General features: G+C 46.9%; 1 protein-coding gene and 1 non-coding gene across 2 annotated transcripts in view; one reads left to right on the plus strand and one right to left on the minus strand.

The window, feature by feature from the left end:
* ENTPD6 (ectonucleoside triphosphate diphosphohydrolase 6) overlaps positions 1-22,610 on the minus strand; it is a 107,304-nt gene that overhangs the window by 19,822 nt on the left and 64,872 nt on the right. The gene's annotated exons all lie outside the window — the stretch shown is intronic.
* Positions 12,180-12,301, plus strand: LOC138718438 (U5 spliceosomal RNA). Its single transcript, XR_011337077.1, has one exon. It is a non-coding gene; the product is annotated as a U5 spliceosomal RNA (small nuclear RNA).

A 22,610-nucleotide genomic window follows, 5' to 3' on the forward strand; every position in this document is an offset into this window, starting at 1 on the left:
TTTAGAGTCAAACCTTGGCGTGTTATGTATATCATCTCTGAGCTAGGATGCAAGTTATTGGGAACCAGTCATTTGGGAAATGATCTCTGTCACTCCAGTGTTATCAGAACAGTTGTGTTGGAAGTCTGAATGAGCATTAATAAGCAATGATCAAAAATAAATTGTACAAATATGGGAAACTGAATAATTAAAAGGTTATTTCACCAGTTCAACCCTGACTACTGCAAATAGAAATGGGATTATATTATAAACACAAGGTCAGTATTTTTGGCACCCATTAACTGCATGCCATTGGTAGGTTGCTTTGTGCAAGCCAGGCAGTAACATATGCCAAATGACACAAAATGTTCCATCTCACATCCACACTGGAGTTCAACCAGCTGACATGTGTCAGTGATGGAGTTTGGGCTGCCTTATGTGGACCTGGATGCACACGTGCAGTTTTGAACATCTGTCCTCTGAGACCTGCACAGTTAATTAAGGCTCCCTCTGCACAACACTTTTCTCTCAGCGCTGCTGCCCCTGCCCTGCCTGGGGACTGGCTGTTCCAGGCAGCAGCACAGGTTTGGGAAATCCAAAGGGGCAAGGAATCTGTTCCCAGCTTGTGGCTGGTGCCTCTGAAGCTGGTGTAGCAGTACACGAGTTCTCAGGCACAAGTGTCTCAACTGCTGTTGCTCTGCGTCTTAGCTCCCAGCTGTGTCCTGGCTCCCAAATGCTCCCCAGTCACTTAGCAATAATGCTATTAATACAATTGCATGTTTAAGGTATAGAAGAGTGCCTCAGGTAACTCCCTGAGGTATTTAATTTGATGGCTTTGGTGTTCCTCCGCTAACAGTAATAACAGTAAGCCAGTCCTGTCCCATGGTGGGCTGAGTTGGGACTACCTGAAGAGGAAAAGTGTTTTGGAATTAGGGAATGGTAACAGCATATAAACCTATAGCTCAAATTCCCATTCAAGTTCTGATTTCTCCCATCTGCTCAAAACCCAAATTATATTAGTGCTAACCTTTAGTGGAAAAATGGGATGCTCATTGAACAGTGAATATTAGGCTTGTTTCCCTATGGACTGGAGTCCCACAACCTCTTTATCTCCCTGCTGCAAATCACACACTTGTAGCGTTTGCTGTGGTGTTTCGTCCCCACATCCTCCGCGTATTCCTGAACAGGATAGGGAGTTCTGTGGTCCCGTCGCTTACCTGAAGTCCCACATGACCCCTTCTGCTCTCCAGTGACCTCCACTGTGGTTTCTCATCATTCCTCCCCGCATTTCCTAGCAAGGTAGGACTTGGTGCTCACTGTGGCTTCTCTGGAGCTGCATCAGTCCCTGAAGGAGGACCATAGTCAAACATACTAGATAAATGCTGAGATGCCATTTCCTTCCCCATGGAGAAAACATAAATAAGATATTTCTCCATCTCTTCTGGATATCCACCTATTTTTGACAAACTCACAGAAATTGCACAGCTTGGAGATGTTTATATTTCTGGCAATTGTGGATGAAACTGATAACTGGTTCAATAGTTTTAGGGGGGCGGTGGGTAGGCAAAACAATCACACAAGCCTCCTATTCTGAGGAGATCAGGATCAAAACGTGTCTTTGCTGTGTTCACGTGTAGGCTTCCATTGACTGCTTTGCTTTTCTAGCTCTGTCTTTGCTTTTCTAATGATGCTCCAAGGATTTCTGTAATCTGAAGTAATAGGTCTTTTTGTCTCCCAGGATGGTTTTTTTTCTGAGCTGAAGGTATTGTGTGGGGGTAAGTTTGAACTCTGAAGTACTCCAGGATCAGGCCAAGGACGTGTATTTTACACCTGCTCTGCAAATAGTAGTGTGTAATAGATCATCTTAGGGGCTTTGCACTGGATTTACCTAGAATAAATGCTGGATGGTCTCCACCACATTCCATGATCTCTGGGAAACACAGAGGGTGTCTCCCAGGGAAAGCCACAGGTATTTTCAGTACTGGTTGTGGATGAAGTACCACAAAACAGAAAAACTCAGCAGGTCTCTGCTGTTCCTCACGGCTGTTCACAAGCCATGTGCAGAAATGAGCTGTAACTTTGAAAATGCTGCCACAATGTGGTCTTTTTGGTGCCCTACAGGCTGAAGTTCTCCACAAATTTATCATGACCTACTTAATTGACCTATATTATGTGTCTATTTGTTAAATAGGTTGCGCTAATTAGAAATGTGAATGGGATGGCTTAGTGCTTATTTATTTGTGTGTGCATGTTGTCTGTGGTGATGTATGGGAGGATTATTTCCAGATTTTTCCCCTTTGCCCCCTCCACGTTTTACCTGTGTCTTGGATTGTTGCAATAAAGCATAAATTCACTCTGCTTTCAGAGAAAAAAAGAAGCAAAATTGATTTCTTGTGCTTTTAGGCAAGACGCATCCTCATGAACATCTGCATGCAAGAAAACTAAGCATGAGTGAGAAAATACAGCAGAATTTTCAACTCCTTGACTTGTTTGGCAGCAAGAAGGACTACTTTGCAATTCAGTCAGTCTATTGAGACACATTTCTAGACTGGGAAACAGCATTACTGCACCATGCTTGTATTTGAACATTTTATAATCATAGAATCACTCATAGATTCATGGAATCATAGAATGGTTTGGGTTGGAAGAGACCTTAAAGATTGTCCAATTCCAAACTCCCTGCCATGGGCAGGGACACCTCCCACTCCATCAAGTTGCTTAAAGCCTCATCCAACCTAGCCCTGAACACCTCCAGGAATGGGGCAGCCACGACTTTTCTGGGCAACCTGTGCCAGTGCCTCATCACCACCCTCACCGGAAAAGGTTTCTTCCTAAGATCTCATCTAAACCTGCCCCCTTTCAGCTTAAAACCCTCCCCCTCATCCTATCCCTGCCCTCCCTGATAAAGAGCCCCTTTCCAGCTTTTCTGTACCCCCCTTTCAGTACTGGAAGGCTGCTATGAGGTCTACCCAGAGCCTTCACTTCTCCAGGCTGAACAAGCCCGACTCTCTCAGGCTGTCCTCATACAGGAGGTGCTCCAGCCCTCGTATCATCTTCGTGGCCCTCCTTTGGACTCATTCTTGCAGATCCATGTCTTTCCTGTGTTGAGGACTCCAGAACTGAATAATAATGAATGAATTTATTTCTCCTTGTGCTAGTGCCTCACTTGCAGACTATAGGAACTGTTTGAAATGTAGGGTGATATTGAAATGGGATTAGTTGAATGGAATTGCACCTGTTCCCAGCAACGATGGATTTTGCTTTTAATGCTTTCGACTGAGGTCCAAAGCCTGGCTGATTGGCCTCTAGGGGCAGATTTGGATCATGGCTGTAGAACAGATGTCCGCTACTACAGACCAGAGCAGTTGTATTAACAACGCTGTCAGGCTGTTTCCACTGCCGTGTCCTCATTCACACAGACAGGGTGCACAGAGTGTGATCTAATTAAGGAGAACTCCCCAGATTTTTTTCATGTCTGCTATCAGTGCATTTTTAACTTCTCCAAATTTGTTAGAAAGGCATCCATCTGTGGGCTGTCAGAGAATCACAGGATCACAGAATGGCTGGGGTTGGAAAGGACCTCTGGAGCTCATCCAGTCCAACACCCTGCTAAAGCAGAGTCACCTCAAGCAGTTTTGCACAGGAATGTGTCCAGGTGGGTTTTTAATATGTCCACAGAAGGGAAGACTACATTCCTCTCTGGGCAGCCTGTTCCAGTGTTCTGTCACATAGCACTGCCTAGAATATCTGTAATTCCATTCAGAACCTTGTCTTGAAGGAAAAATGGATGAGGAGGATGAGTAAAGCGAAAAAAAATTGCTACCATTTTTAACTGTTCACAATTTTAGAAATTGTTCCTCTTGTCTCGTGTTAGGCATGAGTTTCCAGGCAGTCAAAACTGTATGATCTGCCAACAAGTATGTGGGCAAAACATTTATTCAAATATGTATATTATCTAAACTGGTTGTCAAGAGGCAAATGTCTGTCTAGTTGAGCAGGCAGCCTGTGCCTTGACCAGGGTTTTGATAACAGAGATTTTTATGATCTTGTCATAATCTTGGAGGCAATTGTGACTAACCTGGGGAAGAAGAAAGTCCTTCCTCACATTATTGTTCTTCCTCTGCAGAAAATTGATCCCAACCTCTTCTATAGAGCTTTTGAGAACTATTACTGTATTACTGCATGACACTGAGGTTCAAAAAAAGCAGCTTTTGGTAAAAATTACAGAACCATGGAATGGTTTGGGTTGGAAGGGACCTTAAAGCCCATGCAGTTCAGGCCACCCTGCTCTGGACAGGGATACCTTCCACTACATCAGGTTGCTCAAAGCCACATCCAACCTGTCCTTGAACACCTCCCAGAGATGGGTCCGCCATGACTTCTCTGGGCAACCTGTGCCAGTGCCTCACCACCCTCACAGGAAAACATTTCTTCCTATGATCTAATCTAAAGCTTCCCTCTTTCAGCTTAAAACCATCTCTCCCATTTTCCTCTCCCTGCACTCCCTGAGCAAGAGCCTCTTCGCTGCTTCCTTGTAGCCTCCTGTTCAGTACAGAAAGCCTGCCTCAAAGTCTGATTTTAAAAAAATCTTTTGTGCATTATATTTGAAACCTAAAATAATTACAGCTTCAAACTGTCCTCTTGAGATGCCCATGCTTAAACTAGGGCTGAAGTTGAAGTTTGGGTTGCTCATAGCCTTGTCTAGTTGAGTTTTTAGTATCTCCAATGATAGAGATGTGCTGGGCTCTGTCCCAGAACTGAATCACTCATAAACTGAAATTTGTTTCCTGATACCTAATAGGAACAATCCGTGTTCCAGCTTGCACCCATCACTTTTCGTGCTGTTACAGAAGGTCTCTGGGAAAAGCCCATCAGCATCTTCTCTTCTTTAGGTAGGTGCAAATAGCAATAAGTTCTGCCCTTTGCCTTCCCTTCTCTAGGCTGAACTAACAGGTGCTGAATGGAGGAGACAGGGTCTCTTTCCTCTTCTGCTGGCTCCCCTTTTGCTTGTACAGCTCAGGGCATGGTTGGCCTTCTTTCCTGCAAGAGCATACTTGTCTCCCGGAGGCTTTTCCATGGAGCTAGCCAAACCTCTCCATCATTATCAGCAGTCCCAGTTAACACGGGAGGTCCCAGGTGACTGGAGGCTTGCCAGTGTGACACTCATCTACAAGAAGGGCCAAAAGGAGAATCCAGGGAACTACAAGCCTGTAAGTCTGACCTTGTTACCGGAGGTGATTATGGAGTGGTTCATTTTGAGTGTACTCACCAGGCATGTGCAGGACAACCAGGGGATCAGACCCAGCCAGCACAGGTCCATGAGGTAGTAGCGAGGTGGGTGGTGCTCTTTTCTTCCAAGTAAAAAGTAGTAGGATGAGAGGAAATGGCCTCAAGTTGCACCAGGGGAGGTTTAGACTGGATATTAGAAGGAAAATTCTTTACAGAAAGAGTGGTGAAACATGGAAACAGGCTTCCCAGGGAAGCCATTAAATGCTTTTGAATGTGGAGTGTCTTCTGTTGTGCCACGTTTTGTCTCAGTAAATGGGGTCACCTCACTCTGATGAGCTCAGTTTCTTTGGTGTCCTGATGCAGAACAATGATGCTGTGATATTTTAAGAAGCGACATTTGACATCAGGCACTTGTGTGCTAGTTTAAGCCGCCTTCATGCTCAACAGGAAACCAAAACTGTGTTTGTTGGGGAATAAGCAACTGACACAATTCATAGAATCACAGAATCATTAAGGTTGGAAAACGCCTCTAAGGTCATCCAGTCCAACCATCAGCCCAACACAACCGTGCCTACTAAACCATGTCCTCAAACACCACAGCTGCATGTTTTTTTAGCAACTCTGGGGATGGAGACTCCACCGCTTCCCTGGGCAGCCTCTTCTAATGCTTCACCTCTCCTAAATTAGTAATTTTTCCTAATATCCAATCTAAACCTCCCCTGGCACAAGTTGAGGCCATTTCCTCCTATCACTTGTTACAATTGCTACATTTCAATGGACTCTGTAACTGTGGTTGCCTGGAAAGGTGATGTATTAACAAGTTAAAATATTTTGGCTGGGTAACTGTGAATTTTAAAAAGCTATTTTTTGGTTCAGCTAACCAACTGAAAAGCTCATCAGTTGTAGACTAGTACTTGAAATACCCCAAAGGGACCATTTCTAAAACGTTCTGTGTAGTCTTCAGTGTACAGTTTGGCCATGGTTTTCAGGGACTTTTTAACCTCTGGGCTTGATGCAGAAAGTGGTTGCAAGGAGCCTTGCTCAGAAGAACATACGGGTGTCCTGAGTGCTGCCATGGAGCCAAAGATCCCTGGGAAGATATTGAGAGCTTGGTTCACAGCAAAGTTTGTAGGAACAGAGAGAGCTCCGCTTTTTCACACTCTGCTTGACATCAAAGCCATGCATAGGAGATAGAGGAGCAGGAAACAAGAAAACAGCCTTCATACTTACTTGCCAGTGCAGGCTTGAGGGCTGGGTCTTCAGGATCAAAAAGCTGACAAGACTGCAAGCTTCACCTTCCCCACACCCGAGCTGTGTTCCTCCAACCAACTTTGAGAGCTGGAATGGTAGGGAACCAAAACCACTGCTGGTGAGTGAGTGAAACAGGGAAGGGGCAGTGGCTGTGTGGCACATTGAGGATGCAAAGAGAAGCCTCAGAGCTGTGTCCTGCTGACCTGGCTGCACCAGTCTGCTCCTGCCCCTCCAGCCCTTCTGTCCACCACATCAGAGCTACCAGGGAAGCAAAGCGTTGCAAACCCAAGGACTTTGTCAGAGACAGCAGATCTTGTTGGGACCACAGAGCCAGAGAAGGAGATCTGCAGAGCCCTGCTCAATAACAGTATTGGCTGGCCTCCTGCAGTCAATGGGGGAAGAACTTCTCGCGGGTGATTCAGCAGTTTAAAGAGCACAGCATCCCAGAACGATGAGAGAGTCAGGTGCTAAGCCCTCCCTTGTGTTCCCAGCGTAAAGGGAAAGAAAAACATGTTTAGATTGATCTGGCACCAGCCTGTCTGCCCACCTCCCATGACAACCACTTCACCTCTAGCTCATCCTCATGAATAACGGGGGTTGAATTTACCAAGTGAAGTGATCAACCCCTCCAGCCTGCTATTCATTACTCCAATTAACAATCAGTTGCCTGAAAAATGGGCCAATCTGTTTCTTGGGGAGCCGCATAGAAAATCCGCAAGGCAAGCCAATTAGCATACCAGCCCTCACCGTCTAGGGAATTTAATGTAGCTATTTGGTTGATCTAAGTACCGAAATATTGTTGTTTTGTTATGGAGCATATAATGTTTGTTAAATGGCTGAAATCCCCAGAGGCCCATATGCTGCTGATATTCCCTGTGTCCTTCTGAGCCGGCAGAGGCAATAAGGCAAAACTGTTTTGTCCTGCACATGGCCCCTGTATTTTCCTGGCAGGACATGGCAGCTGGAGGCAGGCAGAACAAACCTTCACCACCCGGGGTGGGCGGGATAGCTTCCCTCCAAAATAGTTGCACACTTGAGCAAGCCCATTGTCTGCCCAGAAAGCATTTCAACCGCCTCTTACCAGGCAGCCGCCGCGTACAAAAAGTCCACTGATCCAGTGTTTGGACAACCTGTCTGCACAGCGTATTGTGCAAGGGGCAATTAGTTTGCAAATTGCCCATTTGCACATCCGCGCATGAATTAGTTACATTGCTCCCACAGGATTTATTATTCTTATCGTTACTATTAAGGAAGGCCCATGAATAAATAAGGTAATTTGAACAAACACCTTTCTCCCCACACGCAGGGCAGTTCTCACCTTTTCCTCAGAGAGGACAGGCAGTGGGATGGCATCCCTGGGAGGAAAAGAGTGAATCATAGAATCCTTAAGGTTGGAAAAGACCTATAAGATCATCAAGTCCAACTGTCAGCCCAACACCACTGTGCCCACTAATCCATGTCTACATGCTTTTTGAACACCTCTAGGGACAGAGACTCCACCACTTCCCTGGACAGCCCATTCCAATGCTTCAACACTCTTTCAGTAAAGATTTTTTTCCTAATATCCAATCTAAACTGTCTCCAGTCACCGCCTTTTTCCACAGAGATGTAGACTAGGGTGTGATTTTTTTTTTTAAACAATAATGTGTTTCTTCAGATGGTTAAATTTCTCTGCATATCTGACCTGACCCTGTGCTATTTAGTGCTAAATTTTGAATCCTCTGCAAATGTGATGGCAACCCAGTAACATTTAATGTTCTTTTTTCAGCCCGGTAGTTAATCAAACTCTGCTGGGCTGAAAAATGCTGGTGTTAATTTGTGGATTTAGCAGTTAAATAGATTGAAATCTGGTCAATATGGGCACAGCCAATATTATATAACGCTCATTTTTTTTCAAATCAGAATGAAATCAAGTTCCTTTGAGAAGCCATAGTATTGACATGCTTACATTCTTCAAGCCAACTTTTGATCAAGTAGAAAAGTACGGTTTCTTTTCTGAAACCGTAAAAAGCAGGGCTTCCCCAGTGCTGTGTTAGCTCTTCCAAATTCTTTACAAATTAAGTTGTGTACTAGTATTGAAGAATTACCTTGGAAGGTAAAGGAACTGGCAGTTCCCTGTAACAATCGCCAAGAGAGTTGAGCACTGCTTCTTTCCTTGTTTACAGCTGCAGAAGTTTATTGACTAAAGGAAAATTATTCTGAATGGTGAACGGCAGCTGAACAAGCAGTGCATGAAAGCTCACTGACAAGCAGGAGATCTGTTTGCTCATGGGAAATACAGAGACTTCCTTCTTACTTTCATTAGAGAATCATACAGTTATAGAAATTGTTGGGTTGGATGTGACCTTAGAGATTTTCAAGTTCTAACCACCCTGACATGGGCAGGGACACTTTCCACTGCATCAGGTTGCACAAAGCCCCATCCAACCCGTCCTTGAACAACTCCACTTCTCTGGGCAACCTGTGCGGATGCCTCACCACCCTCACGCAAAAAGGTTTCTTCCTAAGATCACATCTAAATCTCCTCTTTTTCAGCTTTAAACAGTTCCACCTCATCCTACCCCTGCACTGCCTGATAAAGAGCCCCTCCCCAGCTTTCCTGTAGCCCCTTTCAGTACTGAAAGGCTGCTCTAAGGTCTCCCTGGAGCCTTCACTTCTCTAGGCTGAACAAGCCCCACTCTCCTTCCTGTCCTCATATGGGAGGTTCTCTAGCCCTCAGATCATCCTTGTGGCCTCCTCTGGACTCACTCTAGCAGATCTCTGTGCTGAAGACTCCAAATTAGTCACGGTGTTTTTCAATGCCATCTTTATACTCCTATATTGGTCCTTGCTATTTCTTGCCTTCCAGGCAGCAACCGTTGGTGCAACTGCAGTTTAAAGCATTTAATGTCGTGATCGTATGTCTCATCCCACCACTGGTCGTAAGATTTGAGGAGCTCAGGCTGTGCATGGGGTGATGAAACCGAGGACCCCACTTTCCTGGTACAGGCCACCACTCTTTGGACATAACTGTGGTCCAAGTGCTTTGGGGAATGGGTAACTGGTGCATTTTATTAGACACGCAACTGAGATAATAATCGGATAAAAGGATCAGTTATTGTCAAACGATTATGGAGCTGCATTATGTGATTTCCTATCTTTTCCTTCAAAATCTCTGCATTTCAAACCAGCTTGTGATTTTACTCTGTGCCATTAACACTTTGGTATTACACAGGAGTATATTTCACATGTCAAATTCTGTGGAATATGGATTATGCTATCATTTATCGAGTTGGCCTTGGCTCTCCTGGTGGTAATCGTGAAATTATTTGTCCTTAAGCTACAGCAGAGGATTGGATTCTTAAAACCTGAATAGGGAAAAATGCTTTTAGAGTGATTTCTTTACAATAAAAACATGATAGTCTTAAAGCTAACTGATAATCTTTGTGAGTCCATTCCACGTGAAGCAGTGAGAGACCAGATTCCCAGCTGATGTAAGTCAACGTAGTCCCATTAGCTGACAAAGCTGGGTCAGCATGCAGCAGCTGAGGATCCAGCCCCGTGACTTTGAAAGAATCATCATCTTGCTGGCAAAACCAGGGAAAAGATCATAACAGGATTTCATGAGGGCAAATAATATTAAAGAGCAAATAAGATGGGCTGGGGACCAAATAGGATGACTGTTTCATTTATAATTTATTGAGTTCAGTTATTACTGGGACGTGCACCACTGTGGGCGAGTTGTCTTGTAGAGCCACTCAGGGCTGTTAACTGTTGTTAGTGCTGCTTAGTATCTATCAATCACTGTAGCAGAGTTAGACTCATACCAGTACACCTTTAATAACAAAACTCCTGAGTTAATCTCCTTTAGAAGTCTGCATGGCATTACTAGCTATAATCTAACCCTTCCAGGTTATTGTAGATGCACTTACGGGCATAAAACCTACTTTGGGAGAATTAGGTATTTTCTCATTATGCATGCTAAGAACTTTTCACTGAATATGACCAGATTTCCATGAAAATCTGTTTGGTTTTCGCTGGCAAGTTTACCCAGAGGATCTTAAGAACAGTCTGTAATGAGTTGTCCTCTAGATACCTCGGAATTATGCAGGTGAGATACTCTCCGATGAACCGATGGAAAATGAAAGCAGTTTGCCTTTGGAACAGGCAGATGCAGGATGAGTGAGGGGAAGGAAATGCTGAAGCAGATGAGTCCCCGGAGCCATTTCAGGACAATGACCTGGTGGCTGAAGCATTCACCCATCTCCATTCCTTGCTCTGTTCCTGTGGGACCTCTTTACCATATGTCCTGGGAGAACGTGCAACTGCTGTGGCTGACCGTTGTCCAACTGTTTAGAAGGTGTTTAAGGTTTGCAGGGTTGCACACAGGCACCTTAAGTCTGAGCCCCAGGCAGCTAAAGCCTGTATTGGATCTGGGCTTTAACTTCTGTGTCTCAGCTCCTTCTGGGAAAATAATGCTCCATTTCTCTGCCCCTGTATTTCCAGGTTTAGCAAACTCTCCAGGAAAGGGACCTTCTCTTGCTTTGCTTGTCATGCTAATAATAAGAAGCAAGGAGACTGGAGTGACCGCAGCAGGAGGAGTGGTGATCACATCACTAGCAGCAGCAGGCATCTCCTGCTGAGGAGGTCACCCCTTGTTGTGCCACAAATCCCTTCTGGATGTTGTCCCCCTCTGGGACATTCAGAAATGCATGGGCAGCAGGTCTGACTGGGCAGTGGTTGCCCTGGCACCTGTCCCCTGCCTCCAGAGACAGACACTGACCCATGCCAGCTTCCTCGCGCTTATCACAAGGTGGGTCAGGGAAATCAGGTCACAGCAGAGATGGGTTGCAGCTTCACCATCTGCAGAAGAGTTCAAGAGAGTCTGAAATGCTGGGTCAGTGGCACACGTCCAAGGCACTGGAAATATTGGAAACTCTTGTACCTCCCGGGTTATGAAGGACAAGGAGGACTCTGCTGGCAGATGGTGTCTCCAGTCCAGTCTGCAGGGTCTTGCCTACAGCTGCAAACCCATCTTTGTGCTCCCCAGATATCGTATTGGTGAAATACTTGTATTTACAGAAACGTTTGTTGAGACCACAGCTGAGATGTGATTGTGCAAGTAAGTGGAACAAGGTGGTGTGTCCCCATTTCCCACCATGGCATGAGTGTGGCCATGGAGGAGGAACAAGGCAGAAGATGGTACAGTTTTCAGTACTGTGAGCTTTTTTGATGGCTGTGTTGTGGAAGATGGTCTCTGCTCCAAGGTGCAGGTACACAGGACAGACTTGGCAGCGACATTCCCTCCATGTCCCGGAGAACTGAATTGTCCGAGGACTCACTGGGGGCTTATGGCCAAGCTGGAAATCAAATTTAAGCCTCTGAAGTGCTTGAGATTAATTGCCTTCACCTTCCCTTTCTAACTATCTCATCTCAAGTCCTGTGTGCCATTCAGCTTGGATGGCCACTCAACAGTGGAGAAATCCTGAACTGATTTGTCATAGTCTTGCCAGATAGAATCATAGAATCACTAGGTTTGAAAGGACTCACTGGATCATCGAGTCCAACCATTCCCATAAATCACTAAACCATGTCCCTCAGCACCTCATCCACCTACCTTTTAAGCACCTCCAGGGATGGTGACTCAACCACCTCCCTGGGCAGCCTGTTCCAGTGTCCAATGACCCTTTCCGTGAAATATTTTTTCCTGATGTCAAGCCTGAGATAGATTTGCTTTGGTTATACTCTGGTTTCTCTTCAGATCATATAAATTTTTCGCCTTTTACTAAAGATTTCCGTGGAGAGGAACAGTTATTAACAGGCTGCCCAGGGAGGTGGTTGAGTCACCTTCCCTGGAGGTGTTTAAGGCACGGGTGGACGAGGTGCTAAGAGGCATGGTTTAGCGTTTGATAGCAATGGCTGGACTTGATGATCCGGTGGGTCTCTTCCAACCTGGTTGTTCTATGATTCTATGGTTTTAATTCATTGGTTTTGCTTTTCAGAGAGCCATTTGAGGGTGCTTGGTTTGAGGAGGGGCTGAAATGCCATCGCAAACCTCATGAAAGGTAGTGTAGTTAAGCCATCTACCTCTTAGATACCCAGCCCATCCTTGAGTAATCAGAAAAGGCCACCAAAAGGGTTAACCACTTTATTTCGATGGCTTTGTTTGTTACGTGTGCACTTTGCTTGTTCTGAGAATTAACGGAAGATAAGCTAAAAGTTCATTTATAAGAGTATTAAAGGATAATTATGATGGAGTAAATGCAGCAGGTCAAAAGGCATTATGATGAACAGAATCATAATATAGGGCTTGGGAAAATAAGCTAAAATGTGCAATGCCTAACATCACTCACGGAACACCATGGAAAGTGCACTTCTTTGGGTTTCTCTCTGCTTCTTCATTCCCACTCTAAATTAGAGTTGTGTCCATCAGCACTCTGCTGTTGGCGCACACACACATAATGATAATCAGTTGCAGTAACTTAAATTAAACTTTTGAGCAGGCATAAATATGTGACCTTTTAATATCAACAAAATGATAAAAAAGATTTGGTAGGAAATCTGTTTCAATCAGATTAGAGAAGAAGTGGGTAAAGCTGATTACAAGCCCGCTAAACACAGTATTTGGGCAGTATTTGTTCAGAAACAATAGCGTTAATTCTACTTTAACAAGTATTATCTGGAAAATCAATAATTAATGGGAACCCATTATCAACTTGTAATTTAGCACAGAGATTAAGTTGGGGGAGAAGTGAAAGCGAGTGGGCAACCTGCTTTTACTTGACCTGTCAGACTGATGGATTAGTGGGTGATAGCAGGTTTCCTGTTTTCTTAAAGGAGAGGTGGTAGAAATAAGTCAATTTGGGCCTCTTGCTGTTGGGCACCACCCTGCCCTCCCACTTCATTGCACTTTGCACAAGAGCCACCTCGCACAGCCAGGTCGCTGCAGCCCAGAGGTCAATGTCTTTGGTGGCACTTGGTCCTGGGCCAAGGGGGGACATCACTCTTGGATCCATGGGGTGAACAGAGGGAACGGAGGTGGGCAGAAGGGCACTGTTTGCAGATGGTGTGAATGGGTGCAGTCAAGGCTTGGCTTCCCAAGGGGACTTCTTTCTGCACCTCCTGGCTTGTGGAAGTGTCTCCTGCTATGTTTTCTCCTTGACCGACAGGACCTGTAGCAACATGAGTGAATGTGTATGAATGGCTGGATTCCCCCCAGTCAGTTCCTCCCTTTGCTTCACCACACAAGCTCTGTTTGGGGAAACAACATCATTTGTCCTCTGTGCTGTGTTGGGACTCAGATGTTGTGCGTGTGCAGTCAGAAATGGTGTGTGGGCAACTGGTCGCTGGAGTAGGTCATTACCACAGATGCCAAACAGTTAATGGTTTTGTGAAGACAGCGTACTGCCAGAGGATAAAGATGTTGCGATCAAGGATCTGTGTGTCTCTGTGCTCACATGTGTCTCTCTGGGTATCTCTGTGTTTGCTGAGGCTGGAGGAGGCTTTTAGAAGAGGAGCATCGCTTTTTGCTAAATTTCAGGTGGGCAGCAGTGAGCCAGCATTTCCATCTCAGTGCTGGCCTGCCCATCTTCTCCTCCCGGGCAGATACCTTGAATACTCCTTGAATCCTGTGTTCAGCTCTGCGCCCCTCACCACAAGAAGGATGTTGAGGCTCTGGAGCGAGTCCAGAGAAGAGCATCGAAGCAGGTGAAGGGGCTGGAGAACAAGTCTTATAAGGAACGGCTGGGAGAGCTGGGGTTGTTTAGCCTAGAGAAGAGGAGGCTGAGGGGAGACCTCATTGCTCTCTACAACTACCTGAAAGGAGGTTGTGGAGAGGACGGTGCTGGCCTCTTCTCCCAAGTGACAGGGGACAGGATGAGAGGGAATGGCCTCAAGCTCCATCAGAGGAGGTTCAGGCTGAACGTTAGGAAAAAAATTTTCACAGAAAGAGTCATTGAGCACTGGAACAGGCTGCCCAGGGAGGTGGTTGAGTCATCTTCCCTGGAGGTGTTTAAGGGACAGGTGGATGAGGCACTGAGGGGCATGGTTTAGTGTTTGATAGGAATGGTTGGACTCGATGATCTGGTGGGTCTTTTCCAACCTGGTGATTCTACGATTCTATGCTTTTCTTCTCCCTGGAGCAGAGTTCCCTACCTGGTTGTGAGCACAACAGAACACATTTTGTGGGGCATAGTGGTTTGGCAGAATGAGGAAGTGAAAGGAGATGGGTTGGGGACATTGGAAAGCAAGTTAGCCACTGCTAGAGCTCTCGTGGAGCCCCTGGTGCAGATTGACATGGCCGTGCAGACACCCATGGTTGGGATGCTCTTTGTCCTGCTCAAAGGCAATGGTCAAAAACGAGATCGAGGAAGACACTGCTGACATGAATAGTGGCCTATGGATAGAAGAGCATGCAAGGACACATCACCTCTTTTAGCAGAGCGGTGGATAGAGCTGGAATTAGTGATGTCTTGCACTGGCCTTGTGTTTCCCACCAAACCTGCCGTCGCTAGAGGTGTGGGTGAGGGACACCACAACAAGATGAGAAGACCAGGAGCTGAACTTGTCTCTCTGTTTCCACCACCAGCCACAGCCTCTCACCTTTCACCATCCATTTAAGCTGAGATGACAGTTGGTCTGGTGCTTGCAGGGCAACTGAGAGGTCGATGTTTCGACACTGGCTGGATGTGTGGTGGCACTGGGGGCACAGTGTGCAGCCTGGATCGTGATGGGGGCTTCTTGACAGTCAGCAAGGCGGGATGCTCTCGGCAAAGGGAACAGATTGAAGGCAGATTGTGTGGGTGAAGCAGCACCGTGCTCCACAGCTAGGGAGTGGCTTCAGAAATGGCATTTAATCATTCAACATTAACACAAGACATCTGTCACCGTCCTCAGCAGTGACGGGGCCACACAGCAAAACAATATGTTCTGGCGCTCCTAATCACTGCAAAAACACTACTTTTTGCAAAGAGTTCTTTTAGTGCCCAGCACAAATCCTTCTATTTTATTATAGCAATCCCAGCCAAATCCTCCAATAAATGGAGTTTTTATTAATGTGCAGCTGTTAAATGAGAAAAAATAAAACTCAGAAATAAAAATGAATCCCTGAATAATCGGGCTGATCCCAGGCAGTAAGAACAAGCAGGCAGTCCAAATACTTACAGATTTTTGGTATTATTTAAAAATATGTTCAGGGCTTTTCTTTCCCCCTCCGTTATTTTACATGGACCTGATTAGATTTTGCTCAGGAAGTTCCCAGCCACTTCTGAGGGCTGGAAACGCAGCAAGGAGGAGTGAGAGGCATTGGTATGAGGGTCACATCCAGTGTGTGTGCCTGGTATTTGCCTGCTGCCATGATCAGGAATTTGCTCTGGCCAGGAAGGAGAGTGGTGGGGTGGCACCATGCCCAGGGCAGTGTGGGTCAAGCTTTGTGGCAAGATCCACTTGCTCCTGTGCAAGAGCAAACAGAAGATAGGAATATTAGGAAGAAATGTTTTCCTGTGAGGGTGGTGAGGCACTGGCCCAAGTTGCCCAGAGAAGACATGGATGCCCCATCCCTGGAGGTGTTCAAGGCCAGGCTGAATGAAGCTTTGAGCACCTGACCTAGTGGGTGGCGTCCCTGCCCCTGGCAGGGGCGGGGAACTGGATGATCTTGAAGGTCTTTTCCAAGCCAAACCATTCTATGATTCTACAGTGCTAAAAAAAAGAACTTGGAAAGAGGTGAGTGACAAAAACCCTCTGACCATTGCAGCTCACATCAGAAGGAAGGGGTGCTTTTCTTTAACCAGTCATGGTTTGAGGCTCTTTGCCTTGAACTGGAGCTTGCCAGGTGAAACGTCACTCCCCCGTGTGCTACTTGGCAGTTAAAAAGGAAGGAAAAGCGATCTCATGGTGGTGTGGTGGGTGAGGCAGGTGCTGAGTCGGGGGAAGAGTGATGCCTGCCTTGGATTTAGTCCACGCCATTTCCCTGTGCACAGGTCCTGGCCTGCCAAGGCGTCCGCAACCTCTGTGTCACAGATGGAGAGATGTGCCACAAAGGGAATAAATCTCCTTCCTTCACACTCGCTGTTGCTGCCGGGAGACCTGGTCCAGCTCTGCCATGCCCACAGCACAGCCGCATGACGGCACGAGTGCTGGAAGCTGGGCTAAACCAGGTCCCAGGCTACAATCCAGCTGGCAATAAAACCACCATCAGGAGCCATTTCCTGATGGCTCCAGCCCAAAGAAGAGTGCTGAGTGAGCAGAGACACAAGAGACCCACTGGAGCTGCCATCGGATACACGCACGTGTTTCCAGGTTGATGGCAGCCCACCCAGAGCCGAACCTCCAACAGGAGGGCAAAGCCTTCCTGGGCAGCTCCCCCAGAGCCCAGCAGGCTGCCGTCCTGCCCAAGGCGCTTGGGGTTGAGTGGTGGCTGTTGGGACTGAGCCTGTCACTGGCAGTCAGGGGTGCTGCCTGGGGAACGTGAGGCAGGAGAGAATGCCCCGAGCAGATAGCATCCTGCCCACAAAATGGCACGACCACCTCCGCTATTTGTTCTGATTAAATTAGAGCTAAAGTAAAGCCCTAATTCTTCTGATTAAAGCTTAGAAGTTAAGCTCTTTGGGCATGATGCATGCCTTGCCCTGTGCTTTCCTAAACCACTTTGTCCACTCGGTGGCAAGACACTAATAATACACTCCTGCATGTTTCTTCTCAGATGTGCGATGCCATAGGAGTAAGATGTTCCTGGGACATCCCATCACTTCTAACCCAGTAACAGTATTTATATGTGGTCACAGGGCTATTTTCAGAAGCAAAGAAGCAGGAGGAACTGCTCCAAGCAAAGCAGATGCCCAGGTCTGCCAGGATTCAGCCTTTAGATGGCTTGGGTTTTTCCTGGAGGAATTACCCTGGAGAGACATCCCTGACCAAGCATTGGTTGGGGCTCCCCAAATGCCCTCTTACGGCAGTTGCTCTGCAACCGTGGTGTCATCCCGCAGCCACAACCTTGCAGGGGATGGGCAACAGGCAGCTAAGGATACAGTGATGAGTTAGGATATTAGGGACAGAAGCAGATTTAATTGTCACTGTTTTAGCCTCAGTAAATAGGTGTTTTACCCAAGGGTAGCTCTTTTATCAAGCTTCGTTGGAGTGCTCTGTACCCTCCTTTTCTGCTCTGCATGACTTTCTGAGGTTGCAGGACCCTTTTGTGCATGAAGCTTTCCTGCTCTCCACTTGCCTTTAAGGAGTTGCTCCTGGCATCCTCTCGTAAGACTGTCCCCAGCCAAGACCTGAGCTGTGGTTTCAAGAGAGGCTTGAGGCATGTCCTTCAGGCTCCATTCTCCACATACCTCCAGCTTAGCTGGTAAACTTCCACCTCTAATGTCTTGCATGGGGAAGCTCTCCCATCCCTCCTCCTCTGCACTACAGGCAGAGGCACAGCCTGGTGTTGTTTGTCACAGATCAATGCATTTACCCATGTGGAAAAATGTCATTACCACCAGGGCTCGGCTTTTCTTTCCCCTTGAACAGCTCCCGCTGTGCTGGTGAGGGGCCGGCTAATTGCGTCTTTTCTCAGGTTGCCCCTGGGGATGGCTGCCCCACGACCTGCCACGCAGCTCATGCCAGCCACGGTTTTATCGGCACTCTCAGGGCTTCCTCCAGCCTGAGCATCTCCTTTGCTAAACAAATGAAAACTCAGCTGCCGTGCGGGGCCACAGGGCTCTTTGTTGTATCTCTCCTCGTCAGCTAAAGAAACAACACAGAGTCACTTAAAAAGAGAGGGAAGGATGGGCCGTGGGCTCCTAACTAAAGGGGTGACTCAGGTAACCCACTCGCCTGCGTTCCAGACTGTTATGCCACTAGGATGGCCAACAAGAGGAGGGGGAGGTGGGATAGGACACCTCAGCCGTGGGTCACCTCCCAGGTGGGCTGAATCTGCCCCCAGAGATGCTCTGCTGGGCTGGGACAGTGAGCACTCCAAAACGGGGCTGGCAGGGAGTTTTCCTGCCCTGGAGGGAAGAGGGAAGGGTATTTCTCTGGGGTTTTGCTGCTGCCACTGCACGTTCATCTCCCAGGAGGCTGGAGAGTGCTTTGCCTGGCTGAGCCCTGCAGGAGCCACAAAGGGGACTGAGCAAGGGGCTGCTGAAGGGAACCGATACCCAGGCATCTCTTCCCCAGGGAAACTGGAAACCTTCTAGGCACCAAGCAAAAGGAAATAAGAGCCATTGCTGCTATTTCCCAATAGCAAGAAAATACACTTATCCACCTTCAAAATCCAGCGAAACCTCAAGCCAAAAGGGAAGACTGTAGTCAATGGTCCCACAAGGGAGATGTTTACTTCTTCCTCTTAATCCTTTTCCTCCTCCTTTGTTGCCAGGGCATGCAATATCAATAACGTAAGTCCTTATTTGAGGTGATCAAGTAATTGTTCATTGTTGGAAATATTCAAGCTGTTAATTTTGGACAATATGCTCCCTTTTGGCATCAAAGTCCACCTTGACAATGTGGGAGGAATCGTGTCAAAGGCAAAGACCAGAAGCTGGTAGGAAAGCTGGAAAGTCCTTTGTGCTAAAGTCTGTCCTTTATTATAGGAAAAATTAATCCCACAAGAGAATTTCATGCAGTTTACAGCTAGTTGCAATAAAGGAGCTGAAGAGAAAAGAAGAGAAGAAGGTGGCTCAGGAGTGACATTGGTGAGAGCAGGGCTGAGCCACAGCAGAAGAAGCAGGCGAGGGGAGGTCAGTGAGCATTGAAAGCTGTTCTTTCTGCATCTGAAAAGAAAACTGCAGAATGTGGTGTCAGAGCACAGAAAATACGTCCCTGAGAGCATGGAGGGAAGCCGGGCATGAAGAGCACTTCTGCAAGAGCAAGTCAAAGGGGTGAAATGAACTACAGGAATCCTACCTCCTATATCTGTATATCCAACAGCAAATAATGCAATTGCTTGCAAAGGTGAGATGGCCAAGCCTCCAGTCCTGTGAGAAAGAGCTTCCATGTGTAGCGCTATATTTGGTGTAACTTTTCTGTTGTTTCTATAGGTCTGTTTGGGACAGGATTGGTTCAGTAAAGGGTCTTTCTTGTGCGATGCCAGGTGGGGTCCATGGGACAGCCACATGTCAGACTCTTTAGCTAAAAGACCCTGGTTGATGTCTCTCGGGAGTCCAGTCCTTAATTGTGGAGGGGTAGGCTGTGAAATTCATTAAAGAATTATCTGCTCCATCTGAAAGGAAATGGAGACATTTCTTAGTGTTGGGAAGCCATGCTCCAAAATCTCCTGGCCCTTCCGCCAAAGCCATCTCCTCACTGCAGAGAGGAGAGAGCTGGGAAAGCAGATCCAGATTTGCCTTGCAAGCTGAAGCCAGTGCTGAAAATGGGATCTGGGCCTTTTTGCAAAGCCAAAACCTTTGAACTCACCTTAAGCAGAGGCATCATGTTTTGGCACCTGTTTGCATTCAGGAGAGCGGATCTGGAAAGCAGTATTAAAGGGAAGAGTGAGAGTAGCCTCCTGTGTGCGTGGTGTAATTAGGTTAGCTTCTTTCATGGCAAGTGCTGTCATACCGAGCTGAAAAATCAATACCATATGGCACAGCACTCAGATAGCAAACTTGGAGATTAATTAAAGGAGAAGTGATTCTGTCAGGTCTCATAGTGTAGTGCCTACAATTAGGCATGGCTGAACTGGTTTGGAAACACAGAGGCTGGGCAACACCTTCACCCAGAACTGAGCTGGACTCTTGATCACGTCAGAGTCAGCCTAAAGAGAGATCCTCCTTTCTCTACCCTGACTGGATATGTTTTAGAAATACGGGAATCACTATTTCATGTGGTTTTCTGGATTTCTCTGTGCCTGTGGGGCCAACTCCTTGCTTCCAGCTTCCTGCTAGTCAGGGCAGGGAGGTGGGAAGGGGTGCATTTGTTCTGGGAGGCTTCTAATTCACAAGTCACTGGATGTGAACACGAAGAAAGTTCATCCTGGGGATTCAATATGCTCCTGGGCTGAAAGCTGGGAAAGCCACGGGAGGCCGCAGAAAGGAGAAAGTGCAGAGATGTTTTGACAACGGGCATTGAACAGGCACTTAGAGACAGAGGGGTGGAGGCAGGGTGGGTAGAGGTGTCTGGGAGGGAGAGAAGGCTGGGAGGTGGAGAAGACGTGAGGCAGATAAAAAAACAAGTGACTGGTGTGTCTGCTGCAGGCTGGGTTATTTTGTGATGTTACACCCAGATCGAATGCAGAGCAGCAGCAATGTCCATGGCACCTGGATAAGATCCCTTTATGAGGATTCGGCAGGATTTTGCTCCCAGCTCTGCCCCTGTCCTGCCCCTGGTCATGGGCAGGTCCCTTCCCCCAGCCTGGTCTGTGTAGCACATGGAGCAGCTGATCATCAGTCCCGACATCCTCCAGGCTGAGGGGTGGCGAGCTCCGACAACATTCTCTGTCCAGATGGGAAATGCTAAAACTGTGGATCTTAGAATCAGAGAATAATAGAATCATGGAATGGTTTGGGTTGAAAGGGACCTTAAATATCATCAAATTCCAACCCCCCTGCCACGGGCAGGGACACCTTCCACTGGATCAGGTTGCTCAAAGCCTCAGCCAACCTAACCTTGAACACCTCCAGGAATGGGGATGGGGCATCCACAACTTTTCTGGGCAACCTGTGCCAGTGCCTCACCACCCTCACAGGAAAACATTTCTTCCTAATATCTAATCTAAATCTCCCGTCTTTCAGCTTAAAACCATTCTCCCTTGTCCTGTCTCTGCACTCCCTGATAAAGAGCCCCTCCCCATCTTTCCTGTAGGCAAAGCGTTTACTGGGCTTTAATTATTTTTAACTTATTTTCCCTTCATGCTGTTGTCTGATTGAAGGTCAAACATCTGAATGGAGATACTGGCTGATAATCACCCAGTCTGGAAGTTAAGAATCTAGATTCAGTTTAAAACCCAGTAAAAATCTTCAGGAGTTGCTCACTGTCTTTGGATTGAGACCTGCATAGAATCATAGAATGGTTTGGGTTGGAAGGGACCTTAAAGGTCATCCAGTTCCAACCCCGCTGCCATGGGCAAGGACATCTTCCACTGGATCTGCTTGCTAGTGGACCTTCATGGAACCAAAAAATTCCCTGCTCCCCCAAATGTAAAAGAGACCTGAGGTGGTGATGAAACACTATTTTTCCATTAAAAAAAAAATATTGCAGAGAGAGACAAAGAAAGAAATTTGACTCCATCACTCGGGAAGTTTCATTTCCAGGGCATGAACCAGAGCTGGACAATGTCTCCACCTCTTTTGGGAGATGCTGATTTAATGAATGTGGCAGCTATTGTGTGTGCTTGGGAGCCTCACAGCCGTTTTTCTTCTGCTGATATATTCTTTTCTTTCTGCTTTAATGAGTGTTTCTCTAATTGACTTGATGATTTCTGTTTAATTAGCACATTTTGGAGGTATGATCAAAAAATAATAAGATAAAGTAATCGGACAAGCATAGTGCGGAGGAATAATAGCTCCTTTGTGGAGCTAATTGGAGTGGACAGTCCATCGGCTAGTTTGGGGCTTCTCACAGTTGGATATTCCCAGCCTAGCTGTGCCGTGTGCCCAGGACTTCCAAGCACCCACATAGATCCAGCTCTGGTAGTCATTTCAATTAGCTTTAATGAGCTGTGAATGAGCACCAAGGAGAACCAGGTCTGGACCTGCCCTGTTTTGCCGTTGCCCAGAGTTTGCAGAAGGCTGCAGAGGCGAGCGGAGTTTCCGAGGACCTGTGGCAGATGCAGGGCCCCCAGTACCACAAGGCAGATCATCCACAGCGAGGACTGTGTCCCGGCTCACACCTTACACAGGACAGGAGAGAGTTGCCCATGGGGATGTGAGATGGGCAGGTAAACGGGACTAGAAACCAAGAACAAGGAAGTGGAGTGGAAACAAAAGGCACTGGCTGAAGGAACTGCCAGAAATCAGAGCTACCGCTGTTCTGCTGGCTCCGCCTGCATTTTTTCCTGAACACCCTTAGACTCTAGAATCACAGAATCATTAAGGTTGGAAAACACCCCTAAGGTCATCCAGTCCAACCATCAGCCCAACACCACTGTGCCTACTCAACCGTGTCCTAAAGTGCCACATCTACATGCTTTTTTAATGTCTCCAGTGAAGGAGGGAATAATTCCTTCACATTCCCATGTATCACCTAATGGT

The sequence above is a fragment of the Phaenicophaeus curvirostris genome, chromosome 2 (assembly GCF_032191515.1).
Source record: "Phaenicophaeus curvirostris isolate KB17595 chromosome 2, BPBGC_Pcur_1.0, whole genome shotgun sequence".
In the NCBI taxonomy this organism is placed as follows: Eukaryota; Metazoa; Chordata; class Aves; order Cuculiformes; family Cuculidae; genus Phaenicophaeus; species Phaenicophaeus curvirostris.